Here is a 19,767-nt window from a genome sequence, read left to right on the forward strand (position 1 = left end):
GGCAGTTTACATTTTCTTTCATAAATACACCAAATAGCTGGTGAGACCAGATGTTTGGACTTAGCTTTAAAATGCTTATGGCTCATCAGAATGAACAGCCCTAACATTAGAACTTTGCTTGAAGAGTTGGAATTCCACTGAAGGTGAATCTGCCCCCCCCCCCCCCCCGTTATCCATTCATTGTTGTTCACTGGGCAGCACACATTGGACAAAAGAGCTGTAAATCACAGCTCCCAGAACATAGTAGGAAGCCCATTCAGCTCTGACTGACACACCTTGAAACCCCACAGGCCAAGCACCCCTGGCTTCTGAGTCTTGAAACATGGCCTGCCATCCCATGGGAGACATAAATCCCGATTTCTGCAGTGAGGCCATGGCAGAAAGCTATTTGATGACATGCGGGGTGCCACTGGGGGCATGCAATTCACCCACCCTGTTTAACATCTTCATGAACCCTCTTTTTAACATGTTCGATAGGGAAGGCCCTATGCCAAACTATGCTGTAGACACTGAGTGTCTGATACGCCTCACTGGCAACTACTCCAAGTATATCATCCCCGTCAACCAGGTGTTCGGCAACATTGAATCCTGGATGAAGGATAAAGGGCTTGCACTGAACGCCAAGAAGACAGAGTTGATGATTGCGGGCCCTGTAGGACAGATAATGAAACCTGGGGCTGAATACCAAGCTTTTCACATTGCAGGCTACGAAATTAAGATACTCAACAAAGTGAAGACCTTAGGGGTGGTGCTGGATCTGGAGCTCTCAGTGAAAGCACACTTCAGTAGCCCAGTTTCCAGCACAGGATACTATCTGAAACTGTTGTCTCAAATCAGGCCCTTGCTGAGCAGATCCAACTGTGCCTTGATCGCTAGAGCGATTATCAGGGCACGTATAGATTACTGCTCGAGTCTCCTGCAGGGCCTGGGAAAGGGGGAAATGGCCAGACTATAGGTCATTCAAAATAACGCGGTAGGAGTGGTTGAGGGCCTTAAAAATCCAACCACATCTCTACTGCGAAACAAAATCTCCACTGGCTTCCGGTGGAAAAGAGAGTGATCTTCCAGACACTCTGCATCACACACCAATGCCTGCACAGAGATGTCCCCAGATATCTGGCAGAAACATTGGTCCGGCTGCCGGAAAGAAGGGTCCTGCGATCCAACAACTCAAATCTTTTGCTCATTCCTAAGGCAAAACTGGCCATTGTCGCACAGAACTTTTTCCCACAAAGCTCCCAGGCTCTGGAATGAGCTCCCATCAGATTTGAGAGCCTGTAGCAGCCTACAGAAATTCAAACAAGTACTAAAGACACTCCTTTTCTGCTAAACTTTCCTTCTGCCGACTCCTGTTCATGATTTTTTGTTGTACAGAATTGTCTGTGTTCTAATCGTTTGTCCCTGCGCTCTTATGCCTACGGGCCATGTCTACGCACGCTCTAAACAAAGTAAATAAATATAACCCAGACATGCGGGCAACTCTCTGAAAATATGGTCAGTCCGGTCTAAATCCAGATGGGTGGCAACTCTAGGGGTCCCTTTCAGGAAGACGGTAACAAGAACAGGAGAATTGTGTGTAAAGCAGAATTGTTATACCTCCCATGGCCAGATAAGTGGGGCTTTTCGTGAATAAATACATTTAAAGAAAAGCTTCCTGTATCGAAGGGTGAACCCCTGCTAAAGCAAGGACTGGGATGAGGAAGAGGGATGTGGAGGTAATGGCAATGACAGATGTGGTGATGGGCTTGTTGGTGCGGATACCAGGTATGCCAGAGGTCGTCTGGGGATTCGTCCGACAACCTAAGGGCCCAACATCCCTTTCCCCACAATGAACAGAGAACTCGGCCATCGGCGGGTTAGAACTGTGGTTTATTACAAAAAACCAACAGGGATCATACAAGACATCACGATTCTCCAGTACATCTCAATTTTCCAAGGTGCGTTTCCCAGTTTTGATGCCACATGTCGTCATCGCCTAGGCCCTCCCCCAAAAACCTATCCCTGTTACTAATAGGGTGCTGAGAGTAGTAACACCTATAACTAGCCTATACACAGGTTATTCTACTGGCCCTCGCATGTCAGGTGGCCGACCTGCCAGTCCCCAAAAAAACAATCTATTTCATTGTTGCAGTGTCAGAGACTTACCATTGGCGCTTGCCCCTTGCCATCCCCCCCTGGATTTCTGTCTCGTGATTGGCTGGATCTGGTCTCCCCAGGCCTGGGACCCAGTTCGGTTCTCAGCCCTCTGTGCACCTCTTCAAGGTGATGTGAAATGACTGAGGGCCTGATTCATGGAAGTGTTTTACAATGGCGCAATGCCATTAGAAAACATTCTGTGAATCAGGCTCTATGTGTCTGAATTGTATCTAGTAGAACACCTTTGCCTATGACAGTGCGCTCCCTGTTGCACCACTTGTTTCACTTCTCATCTGGGTTGTTGGGAATGGCTCGTCTTCTCACCACGGGTTAATGCCCATTGTCTAGTTCAGCTGAATCACGTGGTTGTGGACCACGAAATTGAGCCCTTTGGGTCTGCATTTATGAGGATTTATCCAATTTTTTTGCAGCTGGACCCTTTGTCGTAAGGAGCTTGGAATGTGACTGTTTATCTCTGACTTTGGCTGTGAGCTCGGTCTGCGCTTCGTGCAGCTTGAGCCTGCTCTTAGTGTCTGGTGTTCTGTGGCTTGAGGCCTTCTGTAATTTTCCTTAGACTTATAATATGATTTCTACATGCCAGTGCTGTGCTATGTTCCCTATAGATTAGTCGTACGTGGTCCTACCAGGCTCCATATAGGCTCCTGTAGTCTCATAGGGTTAATTGCCATAAGCGGCTGCAAGCTTGCTCAGGATCTCTTATTGCCTTGCATTTCTGCGTTACTGCATTTGGCTAATGAGAAAAATAATAAAAGCTTTGACAGTATGTATATGTATCAGTCCTCTATCTACAGAACTGTGTAAGCATGTTCTTCCTGGATGCAGGTGTTTGTGTGAGCTGTGCATGGCTGTGAGCTGTGAGTGTTCTTCGTGGCTAACGCTGCTACGTCGTGGTGTCACTAGTGACGTCAGGACAGTGGCTTCTCTGCACTTAATTGATACAGTCAATTATAGAGTTTGGATCCACAATCTTCGTCTGGTTCTCTGGATCTGGAAGGATATGCTCTGTGCAATATTGGAAAGGCTGTGTGAGGAGTGGATACCTCCCTGCATACGTGTCAGCCAGTGGTGCACTTGGTGTTTGTCCGAAAAACGATGAGTGACTTCAAGTGCACATGACTCTTCGGCCCGTCATGTTCATGGGGGTGAAGAGGGGCATTCCTGGTACCCTCTCTTCAGTGTACATACAGTTCAGTAAGGGCAGGGAAGGAATTGGCGGGAACAATAAAATGCTTTTACATCCTGTGACTAATAAGAGGGATACTCCCCTACCTCAACTTCCCACACAGAACCCTCACAATCATCTCCTCGGTACTATCGAGACTAGACTACGCAAACAAACTCTACCTTGGAATGCCGGATCGCCTCACAAAAAAAATGATACATTCAAAATACCACAGCAAGACTACTCCTGAGACTAACTGGAAGAGACCACATCACACCAGCCCTGAGAACTCTACACTGGTTAGGAGTAAAAAAAAACACATTAACTTTAAAGCCCTTTGCATCGCCCACAAATCACTACACGGACAAGGAGCCAGGTTTCTCCAAGTTAAAATCAACCGCTATCAACCAAGAAGAAACCTAAGATCGAGCAACGACGTGCAAATAGAAACAAAACAGTACGAGAAAAGGAAATTTGAAAGAACTGCATTCTCCTACTTGAATGCCAAATTATGGAACTCGTTACCGAAGGAAATGAGAACGATGGAAGACCACCCAACTTTCAGAAAATGACTGAAAATCTGGCTATTCAACTCACTGAGACAAGCATAAAAACATGCACCCCCACAAACCATACTCTGGAATCAAATCAAACATGGGGCCATATGGATTGAAGAACCAACAATAAAACAACCACACACCCAGAGCCAAACAGAAACCAACTATCCACCCTCTCCTCTTTCCACACCTGCATGCCTCTCACGTACTACACACGTCCGTACTACACACGTCCAAAAGGGCCAGCAGAACTACACAGAAACTGCACACAACCTGCTAACCATGCCACAAAACCAAATAGTTGCAAACAACAAACAACTCAAGACACTGGATGCTACCCCTCTGGACACCACAAGCCCAGAGCACACAACACAGCACACCCAGAAAGCTGACAAGCATAGATGTCAATTCTCCTGGATCTGCAAGCATCAACAGAAGAGCACAACTTCTATTTTATCCCTCCTCCCTCACTAACCAACCCCACTCACTTTTCTTACAGAGCCACGTGAACGCCTGAAGATCATGCAAATGGCAGCAGTGCACAGTATAAATCATCATAACATATTCTGACACAGGAAATGAGTACCATACCAAGTGTGCATTGCATGGTCAAAAGGAATGTACGTTTAACTTACTAGCAGAGACATGTTTGATACATTGGTTGTCATTCTTATGTTGCTAAAATGCACTTTGTTTTTATGCAAGGCAGCCAGTTACGCATATTGACACTTAGCTCCGCCCCACAGTCCTGCCCACACCATTGACAAACAGCCCTGTCCTTTCCCCCCAGTGTGCACAGAGGGGTAAGAGTTATCCCAGTAAATTGTGTCCATTTTTAGCACTAAGGGTGCCGCCTGCCCTCCATCACCCGTATGGCATTGCCTATATGAAACACTTCCCCAAGTTAACAGTCTGCTAACTCTGGCTCTCCAGAAGTTTTGAACTGTGACTCCTTTGATCACTCACTAGGGCTGATGGGAGTTGTAGTCAAAAGCATCTAGAGAGCCAAAGCCAATGATGGGAGCCTGTGCCTGCTACCTGGTTATCTGTATAGAGTAGGACCTTGCTTGCAGGAGCCACGCCCCTTTTCCCATGCCTCCCGCACTCTCACACCCAGGTCACGCGCAGCCATTTTTCCATGCAGGTGGTGGAGCTAAACTGGGCGAATCTCCTCTGACCTCTGCCCTCAAAGGCACGTGAAGCATCTGCTAGCGGCGGCCAGGCGAGAATGAGAACCTTCCCAAGGGTCCCGAATTAAGGTCACTTTCCCACTGTATCGATCACTGCTGATTGGTTTAGTTTTACCCTTTGAACAACTAGTGGGACAAACGATTTTTTGGCAAATTCCAACTGAGATTTTATACTATTCAGAAGAACTTCCGAGGTTATTGCATGCAAGTTATAATAGCACATTGATTTGCACGTATATTCCACTTCGGTCGTTTTGGAAGCAAGACCACGCGCAGAGCAACACAGGTTCGATCCCCGGGTCCGCACTTAGAAACCTCTGGGTATTAAGCGCGATATAAATAACCAATTATAAATATAGTGCCTTTTTTATTTATGCAGTAATTACATTAACACTTGCAGTGATTGTAGCAGTACACCTCATTATAGATATACCGCTTGTGGGATGCAGATTTACGGAAATGCCATGTGCCATATTTCTTATAATCCAAATTTTAAATTGTTCTAATGTATTTATTATTTATTTCCGGATGGCCGTGGACTGGTTAAAGCACCAGATCATGCTGCCAATGTACAATTTTCAATAATAAACAGGGTCAGTAAACGAAGTGAGGCTGGCATCGGGTATGCCCGCTTGCCAAATGCAAGTAAAGCCTTAACTCACACTAAACGCAGTGCTCGAAATGGATTTTATTTGCTAGGGTGTGCGACAGGATAGGGAGGAGGGTGGTGGGGCAGAGGTATTTTTCTCACCCTCACCCCATAAACATTTGCCCCTCAGCCTCTCAAAAGAGTAATCAAAAACACCTGGTAAATATCCTATTCCAGTTTGCTATATTGTTATAAGCAAAGTATAAACGGTGCACACCTTTTAAACCTAAAAAGCTGTACTTCAATATTTCCAGTAGAGAGCAGTCTGTCACAGTCTGTCACAGGGTGGCCCGCCCCAAGTAACCACACCGACTCTGATCGCGAATTCAAGGGCATTTATTAGAATTCTTTATAGATGGGATAGCCTTGATGACGATATCTGGGCCTAGTGTGGCTTGGGCTAGTTGGCGCTAGGGCCGGCTCTCTCTCTCTGGTCTACCATGGCCTTGCCCCCACCTCCCTAACCCAGATGTCCCTGTCAGTGATGTTAGCAGCACTAGGATTGGTAGACCCTGTCTTTCGCTTCCTGGGCTTTTTTTGCTTTCCCTAAATCGTTGGTTACCGGACTCCTGAAGGCACGCCCCTAAACGCTCCCACGAGACAAAATGCAATCCGCTAGGGAAAAAGGCCCAAGAAGCTCTTGCACGGATAACAAGTATTTATTTCTACAAAAATGGGCGCATCAGCAAAGAACTCTGCTGCCATGGTACGTTCTGCCAAAAAGTGTACAAGCAGACTCTTATAAGGAGACACAGTGTCATAGGTGACGTTATCGTATATAATGAAAACCCGCCTGACTGGTTGGTGCGACCCTAAACATGGTCGGCCTGCTCCATAGGGGATGCTAGGTCATTGGTCCCAGCCCAGTCTGCCCGTCTTTCATCACGTTGGTTCTGCTGGGCTCATTGTCTCCAGGGAACCAAGGCCGAAGAAGCAAGTAGCTACATTTGTGAACAATGCTACTCTATCATTATACAGTGCAACTGGCAGGCTCAAGGACTGCACAGGGGCAGTCTCGAGGTCACACTGACCCACACATACTTCACTCATTCACGATTGCGTCTTCAGCTCCCAAGGCTTCGTCCCTCGCTTTTGAACTATAATGTAACCCTCCCTGTCCCTCGCACTACAAACCATGTCAATATGAAATAAAGGTGGAACAGCCATACTCTCAGATCTTTATGGTTGATTGGTTTATGGTCGGTGGTCTGGGGTCGATTGGTATCCTGGAATTCAGAGGTCTCTGGACTAGGGCAGTTGTAAGGGCTATAGCTCGTAATTGGCTGTGTGCGGGCCAGAGGCCTGCTTCGGCCTGTTTATGATAACACATACACCAAGGAGCCCAGTACTGTCTCGTGGCCTTGCAGGGCACATTCTTTTTAAAACAAACATAGCGAGCGATGACAAGATTTTCCGGTGCAGCGGGTGAACCTCCCTTGTCTCCAGGCACCTAGAGCTCAGCCCCATGAGGCCGGCTGCGGTTTGAAGACTCTAGTGTTCCCACCCGACCGCCTGATGCCTTCATCCTTCTTTTCCGTCACATGAAGGGTGGGCGGTGGATGAGGGGCATCTGTGTGATCGGTTGGGCCAGCAGCGGGGCAGCCTGCCTCCGTTGCCGTGGAATGCCTGTCGTGCTGACGCAGATGCCGGGGGCTTGCGGGTTGAGTGCCGATATACAGGAGAACTGTTTACATCCCCACCTTCCAAGAACAAATAGACAGTTTTGTGGCAAACTGTAGTACTTGTCACCTGTACAATACTAGTCATACCTTAGGACCCGTGAAGAATCCTGTGCTGACTCGAGTTCCAAGGAGAGACCTTGGAAGAACCCTAAATGAATGCATCGTGTGAGAAGAACACTAGTCGAAACCCAAGGGCAAGAAAGTCATGAGGTAACACTGAGAACATTCAAGGACAGAAAAAGTCGGTAGGAAGTCCTGACCAACTAGAGGGAGAGCCAGTGGAAGAGACAGAAATGATGTCAAGACTCAGGGCGAAGCCTTGAAAGAGCATGGTGAAAGCTGCGAGGCCAGATGAGAGAAGACCAGACTGTACATGACTGCTTCAAGAGCCTATCGTGAAGAGCAGTTGGCTGGTTGTATTAGGGTAGGGATAGACGTATAAAGCGTAGGTTCAGACTCCTTATGTTGGGCTAATTCTTGGAACTTTTCTGTTGATTGGAGTAGTGTAGCCTGGAGGCCAAAGACTCATTAAGACTAGGTAGTGGACTCTGACCCAGCCTGCGCACATTTTGCTATAGAGTGATCCCTATTACTTAAAGCTTTTTCTGATAGAACCTGCAGCTGTTTGTTCAGCCCCTATATAAGACAAAACCCGCAACACAGATCACTCAGGTTTGAAATAGCATATTGGTGTCTCATGTATTATTGCTCGGCCTACTACTGGGATCAGAGGGATCTAAACCCTGAGGCCACTCCGATGTAACCAGGGCAACACATTCTAATCCCCATATCACTCACACACTAACACAATCAGTATCAAAATATATACTTACAGTCCTCTATACCTACAGAAATTGCAGACACAAGCAGGAGACTGGGAGGAACATGTGAAGACAGATATGGTTAAGTGAAAGACAAAGACAGTGCAACATAAAGTTCACTAGGAGCGTAACATACTACACTCGCACTCATAACGCTAAGCTGTGAATGATTAGGAAAGCTGAGGATCATAGCCATTTCAGGTCTATGGACCCATGGCGCTATAAAAGTGCAATCCCCATAACATCACCACATGCAATCTGCAGGCTCCTTCACTATTTTACTACACAAATAACAAACAGTGCTGCATGCACACATGTGTGGCATACCAATGTGTGGATGACTTGCTCAAGCACAAGGGGGCTCATGTTCATCAGAGCCATAACGTTAATGAAAGGAGTAAAAGCCTTGCGTAAGGCGAGAGTAAAGGCAGAGCACAACTTGCATATCCGCGCCTCCCTTCCTCTCCACCGTACAAATTCTCCAGCATTTGCACCGGCTTGGATTTTCATGCCGTCGTAAATGCTGGAGGTCCATATGGGATCTTCCAGCTTTATGCACCAGGATATAAATTAGGCAACCTCATAGGGATCCATTGTACACATTGGCATGCAGCATGTACGATCAAAATTAAAACCTGCCCGCGTGCTCGCCATTTCCGTTGCAGTGCCAACGTAACAACTCCACGCCGTCAAATTACACTTCGGTCAAAATGAGCTCCAACGTGTGTAAGAAGCATAACATCAGCATCTGTGTAACATATGTTACGAATTACCGCACGTGGTTATTACTGGACCCCCAATGACTCCTATGGGACTGCAAAATGGGGAATAAGGGCAAGGTCCACTTAACTTGTAATCAGGCAGACCTACCGGGCCACCCAGTAACAGGGATGGACTGGGAACCAAAAGAGGCCCTGGAAATAATTTTCAAAGTGGCCCCATATTACGCATTTTCAGGCCAACCCTTTCCCTATGAGAACATTTTAAAATAAAATGGGTAACCACACATCAGAGGCTTAGGGTGCAGAGACATGGCAGGAAATCTCCAGAGTTTCCTATAGGCCAGTCCACCCCTGTCCAGGGTGCAGAGGCCTACAGGGAAATCTCCAGAGTTCCCAATAGGCCGGTCCACTCCTGTCCAGGGTGCAGAGGACTACCGGGAAATCTCCAGAGTTCAATATAGGCCAGTCCACCCCTGCCCAGGGTGCAGAGACCTACGGGGAAATCTCCAGAGTTCCCTATAGACCAGTCCACTCCTGTCCAGGGTGCAGAGGACTACCGGGAAATCTCCAGAGTTCAATATAGGCCAGTCCACCCCTGCCCAGGGTGCAGAGGACTGCGGGGAAATCTCCAGAGTTCCCTATAGGCCAGTCCACCCCTGTCCAGGGTGCAGAGACATGGCGGGAAATCTCCAGAGTTTCCTATAGGCCAGTCCACCCCTGTCCAGGGTGCAGAGACCTGGCGGGAAATCTCCAGAGTTCCCTATAGGCCAGTCCACCCCTGTCCAGGGTGCAGAGACCTGGTGGGAAATCCCCAGAGTTCCCTATAGGCCAGTCCACCCCTGTCCAGGGTGCAGAGACATGGTGGGAAATCTCCAGAGTTCCCTATAGGCCAGTCCACCCCTGTCCAGTAATTACTGCATGTAGTAACGGAAAATAAATGTGTTTGGGTTATTAGCGGGGGTCATACCTCCAAACCCATAATCACGTCCAAAGTGCACAACAAAAAATGTGCTTCATTCTCACAACATCAGGACTATGCCACTACATTCGGAATATGCCCAACACAGTGACTCTGGTCAGTAAATCGTGCTTGGCAAATTTAGCAAAGCTCTAAATGATACGTGCCAACCCAATGAGTACCTTGCACCTTTTATTAAAACGTAACCATCATTTTTTACATTCCTCCTTTGGACGGCACATGCATAACAACCCTACTAAGTGAATGGCCACAAAGCACATGCCCACACAACAAACATATGCCGACACCCCCCAAGCCCCATCCAGTAGCAAGGGTGCATCACACTCCTAAGGTTTTCCGACAATAAAATAACATGCAACAGATCAAATAAAGCAATACATTTAATTTCACATCTTCATCCATTGCCAACATTGGGCCCAACAACCTTGCGAAAGGAAACTTTAGGAAAAAACATGACCTTCTGGCTGTGGACTTGTCAAAAGTGGCTCTATTCCTAAGGGAGTCCATATTGAGCCCAAGCTCCCGGATATGGGGCCATGAAGGCGAGTATCTGAACTCACAGTTCCAGGAGTGAAGCCCCCCGTGGCGCTTCTTCCTCCGTCCCCCATTGGCCTGGCATGCAGGGATGCCTTCCAGGACCTCTCTGTGAGTCAGGTGTGTTGCAGCGTTGATTCCGGGTTTCGTGGTCGAGGGTGTCTTTTTGTCCAGGAAGCCGAGGCGACAGACCCCTGGAATATTTTTACCCAAAGGATGAAACCAGGGGCGTCGCTAAGGGGTTTGTGGGGGGCTTTAGCTCAGGGTCTTTTGGGTGTAGCCAGGGGCTACAACCAAAAGGCTATAGCTAGTCCTGAGTCCTGACATTAGCGTAGCCCTGGATCCTTTCCAGACCTAGCCACACCCCTTGCTGAAACAAAAGCCTCATGCAGTGTATTTGGCAAGTTATTCCCTCCCCCTCTTTACCCAAGATAATAATAATTCGGCATTTATAGCTTATTATTACCCACGGTGTGTGGTGCTCATTTATCGACCTTGGAAGGATGAAAGGCTGAGCTTGGCCCTGCCGGGATTCGAACCTGCATTATCAGGCTCGGCACGGATGTCAAAGTGAGCGCTCTACTCGCTGTGCCACTTGACTGGAAAATGCCTGGCAACCTCTTGGGCATAGGAATTCTGAAGACACTCAAACATAAACACGTAAGAAGCGCCATCTTCACCAGCAAGTTAGTTTCCTATGTGAGCAATACAGGCCCGTTCACTAGATGTAACAAGAACACAAGAGATGAGGAATGTTAGTAAATCACATCACAGATATAGCTGCAATATGTTCTGCGCACAATAGTCCTATAGTGTCCAGTGGACAAACAGGATGGCCAGACAAACTCTCAGACTCCAAGGTGCGATTTAAGGGTTTGGATTTTTGAACATAAGATGTTCAACTTTCTCAATGTAGTGCCCAAGAGTTGGGAGTATATGAGTGAGATCACTGCTTGCTCTTTCCGTGGGCTCCTGCATCCCTAACCTCTATGATGGCGAATAGAAACAGGTAACACCTGCTATCCAAGAGCTGACTGTCCCCAAGGTCTAATGGCTGTATCCATCTCTATCTCATCTCTATCTGACTCCCTCTGGGGTTCTTTTAGGGGGCTCCCTATCCCACTGCAGGTGGTCAATGTTCTGCCGCCACAGACACCTAGCACCTGTTTCCTTCCATGTACTCTCTCTCTTCTCCATTCCCTGATTTCCCTTCTGTCTCCTCTATTCTACTAGTTGCCCTCTTCCTCCCCACTCCCTTTTTTCCCCTTCCTATGACCACCAGACCTTCCTAATCTGTCCCTCCGATGGATGTTCGCACTCTCTGATCTCTCTCTCTACTTTCTTCCCCCATCTTGTCTACCCTCTCTCCTGTCTTCTACACTCCCTTCTCTACACTCAGATCTCTCTCTACTCTCCTATCTCTCCCCTCCCCTCTCTGCTCTCCTCTCTATCCACTCCACCCTCTCGCTCTACTTTACTCTCTCTTGCCATTCTACTCTCCACTTTCTCCTATCCCCTGTATTTCCCTGCTCCCCTATCTCTCTCCTTCTTCCACTCCCTCCTCTCTCACCACTTTTTCTTTCTCTACATGTAACCCATTTCATCCAACCACCAAGCACTCATTCACTCACTCACTCACTCAATCTCTCATTCACTCACTCACTCTCTTACAGACTGATAACGCTCCCGCTCAACACGACACCTACGTTTCCATAATCTCTGTCCTATTCTCCTCAACACTCCCCCGTCTTCCCTCCACTTTATGCCGCGGTCTGCCTCCTCTCCTTGCTCTGCTCCCCACTACAGGCCAGTCTCTGGATGCTCTTCTCACCTGGGAAGGGCTTTCAAAGGTGGAGTCTTGATAAACCCTTGTTGGCTGGACCCCCTTTTTCCGAGTGACATTGGCATTCCTGTTTGGGTTGGAATTACTACTGCGCTCTTCATGTCGCGGTAAATGTCCTTGATTCCGCGTGGCAAGCATCTCTGTCAGTGCGAGTGCTTCTGAAAAGTTGAGTGGACGCCTACTCACTCTCCAGGTTCCAGCAGTCTCTGGAAGCGGCTAGGTCTGTTGGTCTTTTTATTTCTATAATATAATTTAATGTATTAATTTATTAATAATGTGTTACAGTTTATGTTTAAACTTTACACATGTTGATAAGTTACAAAATAAAAAAAGAAAACCACAATACTAAGTATAAAAAAATATAAAATAAACTGAAAAGTCAAATTCATGATTCTACATACTATCCTAATTAAATTATCATTTAAACATAATATTCACAGCAAATTAATATAACTTTCTACTAACACAAATCACCATCATCATCATATAGTCAATCATAATCCAGGTAGATTCAGGTGAGAAATGTTCAAAAGTCTTCAGATGCAAATGTTCAAAAGTCTTTCTACTTCCAACCATACATTAAAGGTAGCAATTTGCATCTGCAAACTTTGAGTGTTGATAAGGCGTTCCCAAAATATCGATTCCCGTATGAATACAATGTCATACACAAGTTTACTGTAACATTTTAGGTTGAGTCTGCTTGAGGGGCATAGCTTTAGATAGGTCTGCATTTGTTTTTCTGAAATGAGAAAAAAGAACTTGGGCCAGCAATGGGGTGGAAAGGTATTGTGTGATTGAACGTGGCGCCATATGCCATCAACACAGCACATAGAGGGTGGGTCGAGACTGGTTTTCCTCCCACCTCCCTAACCCTACCTCGGAGCAGGATTGGCTCTGGTAATGGCCCTTGTAGGCCTCCTCCATATTCACCCCAATAGGGCCAAACCCCTGATCCCATCACATACCTCCACCACTTCCTCTGAGCCCCGTAATTCCTGGGTTCTCTATCTGAATGTGTGTATTTGAGTGTTTGGCCTTTCTTCCCATTTTGAATCTGTAAGAATTCCAGACAGCGGTCGAATAGGGTGAATCCTGTTCTGAGTAGTACCTCTTCATGCAGCCCAGGCTGTCATGACCCGCCAATTGCGTCCATTCTGGACATTGTGGTCCCTGACTCGTAGAGGACTGAATCCCGTGATCCTTCCAACATGGCCGTCTGGTGCGGAACGCAGCTTACCAGTCTTTACGCGCTACGTTCAACTTCCTACAAAACAGTCATGCCCCCGCGGCTCTGCGCGTCTCAACGCTACCGCTCAGCGTACTCAGACGTGTGTTGCCAGAGTTCGCTCAGGGTTTTCTTCCGAGTCCTGTTTCCTGAATCCTTGAATCCTTTTCCTTTTCTAATTCCCTTCCTTGAACTTACCCTACCGTGCCTATTTCCTTTATCTTCTTATGTGCTGGGGTCACGGCGTTCCGTGTCCCCGAGTTCAGATACAATTGCTTCCTGGTTCCCTGTCCTGGAAATCTGAACGCTGCTTGGCGTCGGATTACATCCTGACCATGCGAAAGAAAGCATCCAAGAAAGTCGCAAGCAAGGAGAAACAGGTGAGAAGGGGAGAGACTTGTGACACAGGCCTCACTACCATAAATATTGTCAGGCTTTCGCCCAGTACCCAGGTCATGACTTGTACCTGGGGATATAGGTCCAAGTCTCCATAGCAGCAGGTAATCTGAGACCAGGGGCCAGTATTGAGTTCTTCAAGGTCCACCAGATTGACCCGAATGGCTTTTCCTTTGCTCCCTGAGTCAAGCAGTGCTTTTGCTGGTCTTCCTCAGTGGCTATTGGGAGATTGAATTTTGGTGTCCACTTCCCCAGTGGTGTATGGCAGCCAGGATTGGTGGCCTAGGGTCTCCTTTTCAATCTTCAAAATTATCTGGACGGTATTCAGTGCTAATTGGTTCTGTCTCCTGGTCTTGTTCTGGAGTCTGTGCTGACTACTCCTAACATCCGGTGTTCAGGAGTCCAATCTCCAGGAGCTCGTCCTTCCTCTGATCTAGGAAGAATCCACCTATATGTCATAGCTTCCCACAGGCAGAGCACCAGGCTTCCGTTTCCAGAGATGGAGTGGCTATAAGTCTGCTACGGTCTTCTTGGTGGGGACCTGTGGTCTTTGTCTCTCAATTAGTCTGGGCAGGGCTATGATCTCTCAGGGCAGGGCTCTGTCCTCTTGCCTGAGCACCAGATTTTGCTTCATTCAGTTTCTTAATCCACATGACTGACTCTCTGGAGTACATGGCCCTCTGGTGGGCGTTGGCTATTTTGATCACTTCTTCCAGGGTGGGCTGATGCAATTTAAGCAGTTTTTTGTATGTATGATGGGAAATAGTTTACAAACTGCTTGAGGATGAGCATTTCTTTAGCTTCTTCATAAGTCTCTTATCCTATCCATTTATTAAGAAAGGTCTTCACCCGATATAACATCTGTCTGGGAGTTTCTCCTGGCCGTAATCGTAGGTAGCTCTTTCTTAGCATGTAATGCTCCCAGTCTTGGCCCAGTTCCTCCAGAATCCCCCTCTACAGTTCTTCAAAAAGGGGGATTCAAAGCTTCAAATGACTGCTGGGCCTAACCAGTGAAAGAGGTGTGATGAACGAAGCCCAGCATTCCCTGGGCCAACTAACGGTCTCAGCTACCTCTGCAAAATATGCAAAAAAGGCGGGGGGTCTACTCCATTACTCAATTTCTCAAGTAACATAGGTGGTACAGCTGGATGGCCTTGTCTTGCAGCTTTCGCTCCCCTTAATGCAGTGAGGGTTTCTTGATACTAGCAACTGAGAGTCAATTCAGCATCTACCAAGGCCTTTAGAAGGTCTTCCATGCAGGGCCCTGTTAGGGTATGTAAATAAGCAGTTTGTAGAAGACCAGTGTGACAAATCCCACAATGTCATCACTGCTTCCGAAGGGGGAGCCCCTTCCCATGAGGCCAGGGTGGTGAGCCCGCTACCCGATAGTCCCGCTGGGGGTGGTACTCAGTGGGTGAATCTCAGGGGATGGGAAAACCCCCTTTAGGACCAGTGACAACCACATCGGGAGAATGCAGTATTTCCACTAATCCCATGACTGTAGACCCCTTTCTAACAGTTACCCCACTTCTCAGTCACCTCTTCTTCTCGCCTACCTTTATACCCTATGTACTTTGCAAAAGCAGTTAATGTAGAGAGTACTGAGATGAGGAGGATTCCTAGTGAGTTCCTAGTGAGTTTCCACTACCAGACTACCGCACTCCTTTGGTACTAAGTGCGTTATTCTGGATCACTTGAAGTTTGAGTGTGTTTCTGGAAGAGGTGCCATTGAAAAGGATGTTGCAATAATTAATCTTGGAGCCAATGATTGCATATGCAATGGTTAGGCAGTTGTTTCTAGAGAGAATTGGTCTTGCTGCATTAAGTTCTTTGGTAGCACAGGCTGCTGATGAGGCAATGGCACTAACTTGTCTGGTCATTGTAAGTGAAGCATCTACATAGACCCCTAGGGTCTTTACGGTGTTATTTATTTATGTATTTATTTCAGACCTCAAAGCCCTGAGGCATCTAGGCGCTAGTTCCAGAAAGTGCACAGTACATTAGTTAGGTGCAGGAATGTGCACATGGTTTACAGACAGAATTGGTGTGTGTTTACAGACCCGCAAAGCCTCACCTCATGGTGCAGGGGGCTACATGAGGCATGCAGACAAGCAAATGAGACAAAATAGGTGCGAGTACACAGACTGGTAACGCCTCACCTAATGGTATGGTGGGGCTACATCAGGCATTTAGAGAAGCTTACGAGACCAAATAGAAATGAGTACACAGACTTCTAAAGCCTTGGCTCATGATGGTACGGGGGGCTATATCAGACGTTCTACATAGGTAAAAAGCAGCATTGGTATTGGTGCACAAGCCTCACCTCATTGTGCTGGGGGGCAACATCGTATTTGCAGTTACAGGCAGATAAAATACAGCATCAATTTTGCAGTTACTGGTAAGTAAAATGCAACATCAGGTGTGCAGTTACAGGTAGGTAGAACAAACTGTAGAATGCAAGAAGACAGGTATAAGTTACAGCGTGTATGCATACATACTGGCACAGCCTCCCCTCATGGTGCAGGGGCTGCTTCATGCACGCAAACAGGCAAATGAGCTACACTATGTTGGACAGTGAGAGGTAGAGACTACACAAACTAGTGAAGCCACACCTGGAGCAACAAGGGCTAGCTCAGTTGTGTGCAGTGTTGGTGGTACAGTTAAGGTAACAATAGCATGGTACTGGTGCCAAGGTAGGTAGGCCTAACAACAAGCTAACATCAAGGTACGTTAAAGTGTACAATCGGTATAGCAGGTGGACTGCTGACTTGATAATATGCAGGTACAGCGGGAAGCTAAGTGAGTGCAGGTGGGTTCTAGAGATAATGCAGTTGCAGGGGCAGCGCGAGGCGGCTGATCAGTAAGAGTGAAATAGGTAGAGGGCATAATGCAGTGCAAGAGCAGCGTGAGGCTGAATGGTCATAGAGAGTGCATTGCAGCTGGAAGTCCAAGTCAACGCCAGGGAGAACAGTCACAAACCTGCTAAATAGAGTGTAATGGCAGGTTGGATACCGGCAGTATCCAGGCAACATGAGGCTGCATGACATTTTTCGATTGTGAAAGCAGAATATTGATTATTGAGGGACTTTAGGGTGCTAGGCAGGCCAACAATAAAGATTTCGGTCTTGTCGCTTTTGAGACAGAGGTGATTGGCTGCCATCCAGGTCTGAATTGTGGAATAGCTTGTGTTAAGGGTGTAGAGTCTTCTGTGTAGTTGCCTTAGAAGGGGATCAAGATGCCTGTGTCGTCGGAATAGTTAGTGTAAGCTATGCCGAGCGAATCTAGAATGTGGTATAGAGGCCTGGTGAAAATATTGTACATTGCAGGGGCAATGCAGGATCCTTGTGGCACGCCCCAGGTGATAGGAGAAGGAGAGGCATTGTCGGTCTCTGAGAATACTCTTATCACTCTTCCATTGAGGAAGGGTACTATCCAGGCAGTGGCTGAGGGTGAGAAGTGAGTGTGAGTGGTGAGGTGGTGGTAGAGTATCTGGTGGTGATTAACCAGGTCAAAAGCCACGGATAAGTCTAGGAGTGGGAGTAGTGCCGTCTTTCCTTCATCCCTGATTTCATCTAATTGATTTTTTAGATCAAGCAGGGCAGATTCTGTGACGTGCCTTGGGCGGAATCCATGTTGACGCATCCCTAGGATGTGATTGTCCTCCAGGAACTGCTGAACCTGTAGATAGGCAGCTTGGTCCATAATTATTAGGAGGAAGGGGACAGTGGTGATTGGCCTGTAGTTTGTGGGGATGGCTAGGTCAAGGGATGTTTTTTTTCAGGAGAGGTAGTACCCATGCTTCTTTGAAGCTGGCTGGAACAGTACTTTGAGCGAAGGAGGTGTTTATGATAGCTGTGATGATGGTAGTTAGTATGTCGGCACTGTCTTTACGAGGGTCGCAGGGCACATATTACCTTTACACTTTCAGGGTTTCAGACTATTAATCAGTTTGGTGACATCAGTTTCCAAGAGGTCCCTGAAGAAGAACTGGGTGTTGGAGGAAGTAGGGGTAGGAGGTGAGCAGATGTTACCCATGACGCAGGAGGTCATGGGTACTATGTTGAAAGTCGCTTGTTGAAAGAGGATCTTCCTATTCAAGGTGTCAATTTTCCCCAGGAATGCCTCTTGGATGCTCGAGCACCAAATCATGTCTTTAATGATGGTTGTGAGGGAGCAGCAGAGGCTTTTTTAAGTTCTCTGTAAATGGTGAATATTTCCTTTGCATCTGAATTGGCATTGCTGATTCTAGTGTTGAAGGAGTTGGGCATATCTGTGGTTATGGCTTATTTATAATGTGTGGAGGCCTTGGTGAAGTCCTGTTTTGCAGTGATGGTGGGATCGTTTATTCAGGTTAACTGGGCTTGTCTTTTCAGGGTGCGTAAATCTAGTAGGTCAGGGGTAAACCATGAGTTGGAATGTCTGACCATCTTAGCTTTGTGTGGTATTAAGGGGAATAGGGTGTTCACTGCCTTAGGGGGATTGAGATGTAGGTATCCACTAATGCGGTGGGGTTTGAAGCAAAGGGAGCATGAATGCAGGGAATGTTGGTTAAGGGTAGGATGTTGTCTCTGGTGACCTTCCGTGAGCTCCTTAAGATGGCTTGAGGAAGCGGGTTGGGGTGAGCTATAGGCTTAGGCTTGTTTGGCTGTGTGATGGAGAAATGCATAGTATTGTGGTCCGACCAAGGACCGCGTGTGTTGGTGCTAGTGGCAATTTGGCAATTGTGGTCTGCGATCTAGTCCAATATGCGGTCTTTGTTGTATGTGGGGTTGGTGATGCGTCGAGTGAAGCCAAGTGTATTGCTTACTCAACTAATTTGATTTGGGTTTCACACCCCATTTCCATCTGGAGGTAACATCTTTGTGTTCAGGTATCAAATCCTAGCTGATTGGACCTCAGGGGGACCTGGTTAACATCTGTTCTTGATGAAGGTACGCAAGCGCAAACTACAGGGCAGGGAAGCCGTATATTGACATGAGTATTTGGTGGTCAAGGAACCATCCTTGTTACACATTGCAGGAGGTGGTCTCTGTGGGCCCGTAATCGCTTGTGCGGTTTGCTTCACCGTACTTCTTCCAGGAGGACTGCTTATTGTGATCTCCAGGCAGAGGGTAGCAGTCTAGTTGTTCCACGTTTTCCTGAGACGCTCGTAACCGCTCACGTGATCCTTTATCCGGAACCTGAGCCGACAGCAACTTGCGTCGCTTCTGTTTCCACAGACGCTGCGTGAGTTTGTTTCTATACTATCTTATACCTTGGATTCCTTTGAACTTCTCGACTGTACTAACTCTGTACTGTCCTATTTCTCAGATCCTGTTACCAGCTCTCCCCTTCGAGTCTAGCTACTACCGTGTTGGGAATTACATGCCGATTCGGCGTCTCCTTCGGCTACGCTAATTTATTAGCTTCGACTCTGTCATTGCTTGAATACCCGCTTGGAGTAAGTGCTTTCCTCTCAGAGTCTCTCCCTTATTTTCGCCATTCGGCACTTACCTGCTATTATTTCTAGGGTACCCGCCTTCCAGTTATCACACTCCCAAGACCAAAGACCAATCATCTATTGATCGAGCCCCGCCGTCTCTGGTTAGAGAACTCGATATTCTACCTACCGCTTTACTATACGAATTCTGTCTGTCTCTGGTATATTCTTACCTTGTCCGTTTGTGCACCTAGAAGAAGCCTTCCCGCTAGCCAACTACTGCCATGATTTGAGGACACTTCGGCATCCTTCCTGATCCACAAGGCTCCCGGACTCCACCAGGGTTTTTTCCCTCTCGAGGGTTTCCCTGGCCGTCCTGTCCTTTCCACCGGGTACTTCCATTCCGGCCCGGAGAGGACAGGGCAGTCACA

Source organism: Ambystoma mexicanum, chromosome 5q (genome assembly GCF_040938575.1).
Source record: "Ambystoma mexicanum isolate Mex_15411 chromosome 5q, UKY_AmexF1_1, whole genome shotgun sequence".
Classification (NCBI taxonomy): domain Eukaryota; kingdom Metazoa; phylum Chordata; class Amphibia; order Caudata; family Ambystomatidae; genus Ambystoma; species Ambystoma mexicanum.